Source organism: Eucalyptus grandis, chromosome 9, assembly GCF_016545825.1.
Source record: "Eucalyptus grandis isolate ANBG69807.140 chromosome 9, ASM1654582v1, whole genome shotgun sequence".
NCBI lineage: Eukaryota > Viridiplantae > Streptophyta > Magnoliopsida > Myrtales > Myrtaceae > Eucalyptus > Eucalyptus grandis.
In genome coordinates this window covers 29,104,532-29,115,191 of record NC_052620.1, presented here as the reverse complement: position 1 = coordinate 29,115,191, position 10,660 = coordinate 29,104,532, and the positions used below count along the sequence as shown (strand labels likewise).

The following is a 10,660-nucleotide window of genomic DNA, read 5'->3' as shown; positions in this document are numbered from 1 at the left end:
CGATAAGGCCAAACTCCTTAATAAAGTAGTTCTGGATAGCCTTTCTTCAACGGATTAGAAACTGTCAATGAGAATAGATTTTGAGTCTTGAGTCTGGTAGTCCGGAGGTCTTCAGACTTTAATAGAAGAGTTTGCAAGGCTTCAGAGTAGACTGATAGAAACGTTTTGTCAGCTTCAAAATATTCCAGAAAGATTTCTCCAACATATATCACCATAAAATGAAATATATGTACTCATTGGAGAAGTTCTCCAATATGTCTTCATTGAAAATTGACTTGGGCTTCGTGTACTGATGGCTAATCAACTGTGATGGTCCAAATATGGAAGGCGAGAAATAATAATCACCAAGACCCAAACACCATGGGAACTAGCAGGCTCCAAAGAACACACCAACTGCAATTTTTCTCATCAACTCTAAATACTAAGCACAAAAACCTAGCCGCTACAGCTTAGTAATCTTCTTCCGTAGTAACTCCCATCCTCGCAAAGCGACACAACCATGCAGCAAAACTGGTCTAATGCCAAGTGCCTATAATCAATTCGACTTGAATTGCCAAAACTTTCGGTAATTTCAGGTACAGTGTCAACCGTCACAGATCGCAGATCAGCAGAAAATTGACTTGGGTTTCGTGTACTTATGGCCAATCAACTGTGATGGTCCAAATATGAAAGGCGAGAAATAATAATCACCAAGACCCAAACACCATGGGAACCAGCAGGCTCCAAAGAACACACCAATTGCAATTTTTCTCATCAACTCTAAATACTAAGCACCAAAACCTAGCCGCTACAGCTTAGTAATCTTCTTCCGTAGTAACTCCCATCCTCGCAAAGCGACACAACCATGCAGCAAAACTGGTCTAATGCCAAGTGCCTATAATCAATTCGACTTGAATTGCCAAAACTTTCGGTAATTTCAGGTACAATGTCAACCGTCACAGATCGCAGATCAGCAGGAAGAAATGTAAGCATCAGGGACTCGCTGTTTTGCACCAAACGTTCACACCAGCTTTTGCACGAGACATTACCGTAACTCTCTGCTTGCTGGGCCGGAGGAATTTCCTCGATCCGACGAGCCGGAGTCTCGACAATGTGAGACATCTAGTATAAGCACCTAGAGGGGGTGAATAGGTGCACAAACAAATTCTCGAGATATGGAAGCGATTCTAGGCAAACGATAGAAAGGAAAATACGATCAAAGTAAAGTAAAGTAAAGGTTAGGGAAGAGAAAATCGAACACAAGATTTATAGTTGTTCGGCTTATTCCAAGCCTACGTCCACTCTTCCGCACTAACAGCCCACCAGCTGGATTTCACTGTGAACAAAAGAGAAATTACAGCACAGCTTTTCCTTGATTCAACAGTGTAGATGATCTACCACACTTCCTCAATGTTTCTCACGAATATAGACTCTCTTTTGTTTACATGATTTTGCTCAACAAATGAATTGACTAAGAACAAGGAGCTTCAAACTTTGGAATTCTTCTATCGTGCACACCCTCGAACAACTGGAACGTCTTCCTTATATACTCCTTCATGCCATCATACTCATTGGCACTTACCAAAGGAATTCCTCCAATCTACCCGTTGGACGGAATCAATTAGGAAGATCATTCGAGCTATTAAAGGAACATGTCGATAGCCCATCAATCATGTTCGCCCATAAAATCAGGATCTCGGTTTCCATAAGTAGAACCTTCCAAGTATACTTTGCCAATCATCGGATCCTTAATCTTCGAATCAATTATGATCAAACAAAGGATTCCGTTATGTCATATCCAGCCAAGAAATCTTCTCCAGTCGATAAGGTTACATCCTTAATGAAACATCCAGTTCTGGATGGCCTTTCTTCAACGGATTAGAAACTGTCAATGAGGATAGACTTTGAGTCTTGAGTCACGGCTGTCCGGGAGGTCTTCGGACTTTAAATAGCAGAGCCCGCAAGCCTTCGACTAGATCGATGGAAACGTTTTGTCAACTTCAAAACACTTCAAGAGGATTTCTCCAACAATCTCCCCATTTTTTATGGTGACAAAACTTTCCTGCAGATTTGGAAAACTTTGACCTGCAAAAAATTTCTCAAACACATATGCATATCTTATAGAGATAAATGGCTAAATGAGTAACTAATAACACTAGAATCTGCAACCACAGAAAATAGGTTAGTCCAGTATGTAATAAAGCCATCCATAAGATATCAATAGTAGTTAACAATAAGCAGTCAAATCCAAATCCCAAATTTAGTCCACATCCAGACACACATGACTCACAAGTCAAGTCAAAACAAACCACAAACCAAACAAGCCAAAAATTCGACAAATTTAAGTTTAAAGTTTTTCAAATCTCGCAACTCTCCCCCTTTTTGTCAGCATAAAAAAGATTGAGATGAAAATGGAGTGGAGTCAAGAATGCTTGGAAACACGAACAAGCTGGAAATCTCCCATCGACTGAACGATGCCTTCCAGCCTTTTCAAGTCTTCCTTCAGTTGTGCAACATCCTCACCCTTAGCATTAGCCTGAATCTGAAGAGAAAGGGCTTGGATTTGATCATTCAATGAACCCGAAGAAACTTGTCCCGCATTCCGCAAGTTCGAACTTCACATCCCAATGCATATATCTCGACCTTGCATTTCCAAGAGAATATCCATAACTCGCGAAAGTCTCGGCTAAATTGTCGGTCGCGCATCGGCGTTGGCACGATCGATGGAGTAAATGCGAGACGATGGTAGATCAGCATAATCACGCAGATTTGGCGAAGAAACATCATGACCTTCCTCAGAAACCGAGAGGCATAAATATCCTCTGGATCGATGGGGATCGACCGACTCCCTCACTCGGTTGCGGGATTTGAGGACATTCCTCTTTTCTCTTGGTCTCCCCCGTGTTCATGCCTTCGGGTGGAGAGTGCTCCTCATGTTCTCCTTCTTCTTGATCTATTTTCTCTTCTTCTTATTTTTCAACTCTCTCTTTCTCAGCATCTCTTTCTTCTTCTTCTTCTCTTTCCTCCGTTTCTTTTTCCTCTGCTTCTTTCTCTGCTCTTTCTTCGTCTCCATTGTTCGACTCTTTCTCTGGAACAGATCGACTGAGATTCTTCAAAGCCATTGCAGAAATGGTGATGTTATCCTCATCATCTTCATCCTCAACAAGGAGAGCTCTTCTTCTCTTGGATGGAGCATCCATGGGCTCCTTCCTTTTTCTTTTTCCTGCAGAAGAGAATTGATGAGATTTGACTGGAGTCTTCTCCTTAAATTTCTCCAATGCCTTGCTTAGTTCCTTCAGACGCATCTTAGTCACCATTTTCAGTCCTACCACCATATGATCACACGATCGAGCACAAAGAATTTGCGAAGGCTGAATGTTCAGATGTCTGAATAACTTCGTCACAAGACCTGGATAAGGAAGTTGATTTCGGTCTGAGGCAATTGATTACAATTTTGTGTAGCAAGATGTTGAATGCACTCATCCTTGAATAGGAAATATTTTCCTCTATTCTCCTGTCCTTAACAAGTTCCAGTGTAGTACGAGCAATAGAAACTTTGATCCGTTGATATCTTCCTCTCTCAACTCCTAACACATCTGCGGCAAAGATATCCATATCCACTACAAAGTCTTGATCTTTGACACTGAAGGAAAATCTATTCGCATCCAAGAAACTAAGATTTGAATAGAAATATGCAGTTAGTTGAGGATAGACCTCTGTGGTGTCAGAGCAGAATTTTTCAAGTTGAAGATGACCGAACTTTTCCCTTAAGTTTCACATTCACAGCATCCAGAAAATCAAAATCCACACTCCTAGGGTTTATCACCCCACGCTTCAGCAATTTTGAGTATAGATCCTTCTGTTCCTTCAATCTAAACAACTCTCCCATTTTTCCTCGAATTTCCGCCGCAACTCCCATTCTTGGTTGAAATTGGCTGTATAATTTGTCATCATCATTTCCATCTACCGGATTAATTCCCCAATCACGAGGATCACTTGGGATATTCGCAAGAGTTTCTTCTGCCACCCCTTTACGAGCAATTCCCAAACTTTCCATTTTTCGCAAAAAGATGTATTCATTTCCATATCCTTTGTCCTTAAGAAAATTATCGACATAGTTCAATGGAGTACCAGTCCCTTTTAAAGCACGATACAACTTATAAATAAAAGAGGGCATTTGAACTCTTACAGGGTCTGCATCTTCAATGATTTCTTCATTTTGATGATGATCAACATCTTGAGGACTAGATGGAGGAGAATGACCCTGCTAAGAATGTTGTGGGCTCTGCTACTGATTTGGAGACACTTCTTCTTCAGTGAGATCGAAGTGTGTAGGCCCCTCACTCATTCAATGTGGTCCCCTGCTTGCGATCCTCGAAGACTTTCTTGAAGACGACATCTTTCTTAGTCTTTGAAAGATTCCTTGCTTGACTTTCCCAAGAAAGATGACAACTTTTTCGAAGATTAAACAAGAGAAGAAAACAGGATTGGAAGATTGGTGCTTTTTAGGATTTTGAAGTTAAGCGAAGAGAGACTGACTGTATAAAGACAGTCGAAATGAGGGGATACCAATCGTCGTAATGGAAAGTGAAAAGATGCCTTTAAAAAAATAACTGCCTTTTTCGAAAAATGGTCATTTCAAAATAACTCCTTTTTTTACAGGAAACGATGCAATAATCTCGTCAATTAAAGATAGTGGTTGAGATAACAATAATCAAACACGGTTGACAAACGTACCTTTTCAAGATGAGATTAGAGTGAGAATAACTTACAGTCAAAGTCTTGCAGTTGAAGTCTTATTTGTCTGAGTCTAAGAGTCTCTAGACTTTAACTTCTTCAAACCTCAAAATGTTGAGTCTGGAACGGATAATTTCAAATTGATTTTTCTCCAAAGGCTTTGTAAATATATCCGCCAGTTGGTTCTTCGAGTCAACAAACTGAATCATAATTTCTCCATTTTGAACATGATCTCTAATGAAGTGATGTCGAATCTCTATATGCTTTGCTCTTGAGTGAAAAATTGGATTTTTTGGTGAGATTGATTGCGCTGGTGTTGTCACATTTAATCTCCGTGCATGAATCTTTAATTCCAAAGTCTCTTAGCTGTTGTTTTATCCACAGAATTTGTGAATAACAACTTTCGAGAGCTATATATTCTGCTTCTGATGTAGAGAGAGCTATTGTACTTTGCTTCCTTGAAAACCAAGACACTGTCCTGCCTCCAAGTAGTTGACAGGTACCTGAGGTGCTCTTTCTATCAACTCTGCATCCGGCTAAGTCTGCGTCTGAGTACCCAAGAAGAGTAAAGTCTCCCCTTTTAGGATACCGGGGACCGAAGCTTGAAGTTGATGCAATATATTTGATAATACGCTTTGTAGCATTTAAATGTGATTCTTTAGGGTCTCGCTTGAAATCGCACAAATGCAAACACTAAACAAAATGTCAGGTCTAGAAGCAGTAAGATAAAGAAGTGAACCAATGATACTCCTGTATAACTTTTGGTCGACTTTCTTTCCTCCTTCATCTTTATTTATCTTCAAGGAACTTGACATTGGTATATCGGCCTTTTTGCAATTGTCCAGTCCAAACTTCTTCACAATATCATTAGCATATTTTTCTTGATGAATAAAAGTTCCTTTCTTCAGTTGTTTCACTTGAAGTCCAAGAAAGAAGGTTAACTCACCCATCATGCTCATTTCAAATTCATCCTGCATAGTCTTAGAGACTTTCTTGTACAGACTTTCATTAGAGGATCCAAAAATAATATCATCGACATATATTTGAACAAGTAGAATACTCTTGCTTTCTCTTTTAATGAAAAGAGTAGTGTCTACTTTACCTTTAACAAATCCATTTTCAATTAAGAACTTACTCAGTCTGTCGTACCAAGATCGATGTGCTTGTTTTAAGCCATATAAAGCCTTTTTGAGTCTGAATACTGAGTCTGGTTTCCTTGGGTCTTCAAACCCAGGTGGTTGTTCCACATAAACTTCCTCTTGGATGAATCCATTTAGGAAGGCACTTTTGACATCCATTTGGAATAACCTGAAATTCTTATAACAAGCAAAAGCAAGTAATAATTGAATTGCTTCTAACCTTGCTACTGGTGCGTAAGTCTCGTCATAGTCTATCCCTTCTTCTTGTGTGTATCCCTTGGTCACGAGTCTTGCCTTGTTTCTTATGACTTTTCCTTTCTCGTTCATCTTGTTCCTGAAAACCCATTTAGCTCCAATAACAGACTTACCTTTTGGTTTAGGAGTCAATTCCCAGACATCATTAATGCTGAATTGCCTGAGCTCTTCTTGCATAGCTTCAATCCAGCTTTCATCAGATAAAGCTTCTTCTATGCTTTTGGGTTCTATTTCAGAAACAAGAGCCACAGTACTAGACTCTTCGCGCCTTTTGGATCTTGTGCGAATTCCTTCATTGATGTCGCCAATAATAAGATCTTTGGGATGATTTGGACTTATGTTTGCGGTTGCTGGTTAATTTGTCGATTGATGGTCACTTCCTTCACTTGAATCTTGAGTCACTTGTTGCCGGTCCTTCAAAGTCTCGAGCTATTTTAGACTTTGTAGAGTCTCGGAGCAGTTCAGATTCTTCAAGATGAGTCGAATGGATTCATTTTGCATAGAGTCTTGGAATTTAACATTCATTGATTCTTCCACTGTTTGAGTCTTCTTGTTGTAGACTCTGTACGCTTTGCTTGTGGTTGAATATCTAAGGAAGATGCCTTCATCTGACTTTTCTTCAAACTCCAATGCTTTGTGTTTTGGTTGGTCCAAAAAGATCCATATGCAAAAGCTGCAGTACACGGTTAGTGGAAACTTGATTTATTGGTTTAAAGGAATTTCTTACATGTTTTCCCAATATACATGGTGTACATAGATCAGACTTTTGGTATGATAAATTGGGTAGACCACAAACAAGCTTCTTTGCTGAGATTTTGGCTATTTGCTACATATTTACGTGCCCAAGCTTTATGTGCCATAAGTTTGCTTCGTCTTGGATTGAGATTAGACATTGTGATTCATCTGGTTTCACATCCAAGAGGTAGATATTTCCATGTCTTCGACCCATGAATGACTGAGTAGAATCTTTACTAATTCCTGAACATATTCCCTCTTGAAAGTTGATTTTGAGACCAGTATCACATAGCTGACTAATACTGAGCAAATTGTAATTAAGCCCTTCCACTAAGGAAACATTGCTGATTGTGAGATTTCCAATCTTTACAGTTCCAAATCCCACGATTTTTCCTTTGTTGTTTCCTCCGAAAGAGACTTTTCCACCATTTACTCGAACAAGCTTTATGAAGTAATTTGAGTCTCATGTCATGTGTCTTGAGCATCCACTATCCAGATACCATTTTACATTTTTCTTGATAATGACCTGCATTTAAAAAAGAAACTCAAACCTTCTTTGGTACCCATATTTTCTTAGGTCCATTGGTGTTAGTATGATATGCGGTTTTTGCCCATACCTTTTTAACAGGTTTCCAAATCATAGGACATTCTTTTTCAAAATGATCTGCACTATTGCACTTTGAGCATTTGAGAGCATTGCGACCTCTTTGGTTTTACAAAGATCCTTTTAAAATGATTTTTGTAAGCATCTCTTGTGAGTCTTTGTTTGATTCGTTCCTTTACTTTAGGAAAATCAATTAAAGGAATAGTTTCAGCAGTCGTTCCCAAACCAGATTTATTGAAATAAGGTCTTTGAACAGAGATAATTTTTTCCAGTTTCTCAGATCCTATAGAAAATCTTTTGGAAATATTTGAGATATCACTTTTCAAGAATGCATTTTCTTTTAAAATATTATCTTCACTTTCTTTAAGAGAAGAAACATTCTTGTCTAAACAATTCACTTTTTCTTTCAAAATATTTTCATGTTGTTTTATAGCAGAATTTTCCTTCTTGAGTTCGGAAATTCTTTTAAGAGAAGTCTTAAGACTAAAACACAATTCATCAATGTATTTTGAAACCTTAATAGGGATTTTGAAGTTACTTACCTCAAATTCGCTTTCTGAATTTGAATCTGTCTCGGAATTTGAATATGAATCCGATTGTGCCATTAGACATATATTGGCATAATCATCATCACTTTATTCACACTCTATATCACTCCAGGTTTCAGCTTTAAGAGCTTTTCGGTACTTTTCAGTTTTTCCTTTATTCTTCCTCAGAAGAGGATAGTTGGGTCTGATGTGTCCCTTTTTCTTACATTCAAAGCAGACTACATCTTTGTTTGATTCATCATCCTCAACAAACTTAGTCTGTTGCTTTTGAAAACTTTGTTTCTTTGGATTGAATCTTCTTCCTTTTCGTTCAGCTTTCGAATCTTCTTATCATGAGAGCAAGTTCCTCATCATCCATATCGTCTTGTAATCCGTAACATCGAATCATCATTAGATTTTAATGCAATGGATTTCTTACCTTTAGGGTCTTCGTCTTCATTGATTCGTTCCACTTCATAAGACTGAAGAGTCATAACCAACTCATCAACAGATAGTGGCATAATTCTTTGGGTCTCTCTGATTAAGGTCTTTATGTGATTCCAATCCTTGGAGAGTCCATGCAGTAGCTTGTTTACTTTCATGGGATCAGAAATTGGTTGACCTTGATTTTCAAGACCATTCACGATTTCTGTAAAGTGACTAAACATATCAGTTATAGATTCTCCTTGTTTCATTTTGAAGGCTTCATATTGACCGAGGAGAATGTTAATTCTAGTCTCTTTCACTCGATCGGTTCCTTCATAGGTAATATGTAATCTATCCCAGACTTCTTTAGCTGTAACACAAGAAGATATTCTGTTATATTCAATAGGGGATAAAGCACAATATAAGGAATAAATTGCTTTTGCATCAAGAGCTTGTATCTTGATTATCTCTTCCCGAGTCATTTTGCTAGACTCAACAAAGCATCTTTTCCTCTTTTCGAGACAGATGCAGCTTTAGGAATGATTCCTTTTTCTACAACGTCCCATTCCAGAGGATCATTTGATCTTAGGAATGCTTTCATCTTGTTTTTCCATATGTTGTAATCATTTCCATTAAAGTAAGGTGGTCTGGTATTGCTTTGCCCTTCTACCAGCCCTGGAGCCAACATACTAGCCACGGATCTTTAACTCTGAAGTAAAACACTTCAAACAAAGTGAGTACACAGGCTCTGATACCAATTGAGACAGTTAGTATAAGCACCTAGAGGGGGGTGAATAGGTGCACAAACAAATTCTCGAGATACAGAAGCGATTCTAGGCAAACGATAGAAAGGAAAATACGATCAAAGTAAAGTAAAGTAAAGGTTAGGGAAGAGAAAATTGAACACAAGATTTATAGTGGTTCGGCTTATTCCAAGCCTACGTCCACTCTTCCCACCGACCCCCAATGGGCTGGATTTCACTATGAACAAAAGAGAAGTTACAGTATAGCTTTTCCTTGATTCAACAGTGTAGATGATCTACCACACTTCCTCAATGTTTCTCACGAATATAGACTCTCTTTTGTTTACATGATTTTGCTCAACAAATGAATTGACTAAGAACAATGAGCTTCAAACTTTGGAATTCTTCTATCGTGCACACCCTCGAACAACTGGAACGTCTTCCTTATATACTCCTTCATGCCATCATACTCGTTGGCACTTACCAAAGGAATTCCTCCAATCTACCCGTTGGACGGAATCAATTAGGAAGATCATTCGAGCTATTAAAGGAACATGTCGATAGCCCATCAATCATGTTCGCCCATAAAATCAGGATCTCGGTTTCCATAAGTAGAACCTTCCAAGTATACTTTGCCAATCATCGGATCCTTAATCTTCGAATCAATTATGATCAAACAAAGGATTCCATTATGTCATATCCAGCCAAGAAATCTTCTCAAGTCGATAAGGTTACATCCTTAATGAAACATCCGATTCGGATGGCCTTTCTTCAACGGATTAGAAATGTCAATGAGGATAGACTTTGAGTCTTGAGTCTGGCTGTCCGGAGGTCTTTAGACTTTAAATAGTAGAGTCTGCAAGCCTTCAGACTAGACTGATGAAAACGTTTTGTCAACTTCAAAACAATTCAAGAGGATTTCTCCAACACAATGGACGCGATCGCGGACACAGTGGATGATTCGTGGCACGAGTCAGAAATCTTGTGGCCAGGAACCGACGCAGAGAGAGCGATGGCGACGCCAAGGAAGTTCTCAGAGACGTCGGAGCCGTGGAACCGGCGGGTATCGTCCCGAGAGTAGATTCTCTTGACCGGAACATGGAACTGATAGGGCAGAGAGATGATCAGGACCTTCTGCAACTGAGGGACTGGTGCCAGAATGATCGCTTGTTGCTGAAAGTGCAGAGACCTCGGCAGCAGATTGACGGCGGGAGCGTGGATGGGGTGGTAGGTAGGCGGCAGGGAGACGCCGGAGAAGGGAGGTCGGGGAGAGGGGTAAGAGGTGGGGCGGCTGCATCTGGCACTGGTGGTGCCGGAGTGTTCGGAGGAGGCGCCGGCGGCCGCGCAACCGGTGGAGGAAGTCGACAACGTGAACGGTGGGGATTTACCGGCGTGAATATTTGTGAAACGGGAATGGCGATGGTTGAGACGGGAGAACGAATTTGAAGCTGCCATATAGTTATACATCTATCGATCGCGAAGCATGTAGGTCGCTGCCAATGCCATGCCATGACA

The 10,660-nt window shown here is 39.7% G+C and overlaps 1 pseudogene; it reads right to left on the bottom strand.

The window, feature by feature from the left end:
- Positions 1-208: 208 nt before the first annotated feature.
- On the bottom strand, positions 209-10,612 carry LOC120288498 (annotated as a pseudogene).
- Positions 10,613-10,660: the final 48 nt, after the last annotated feature.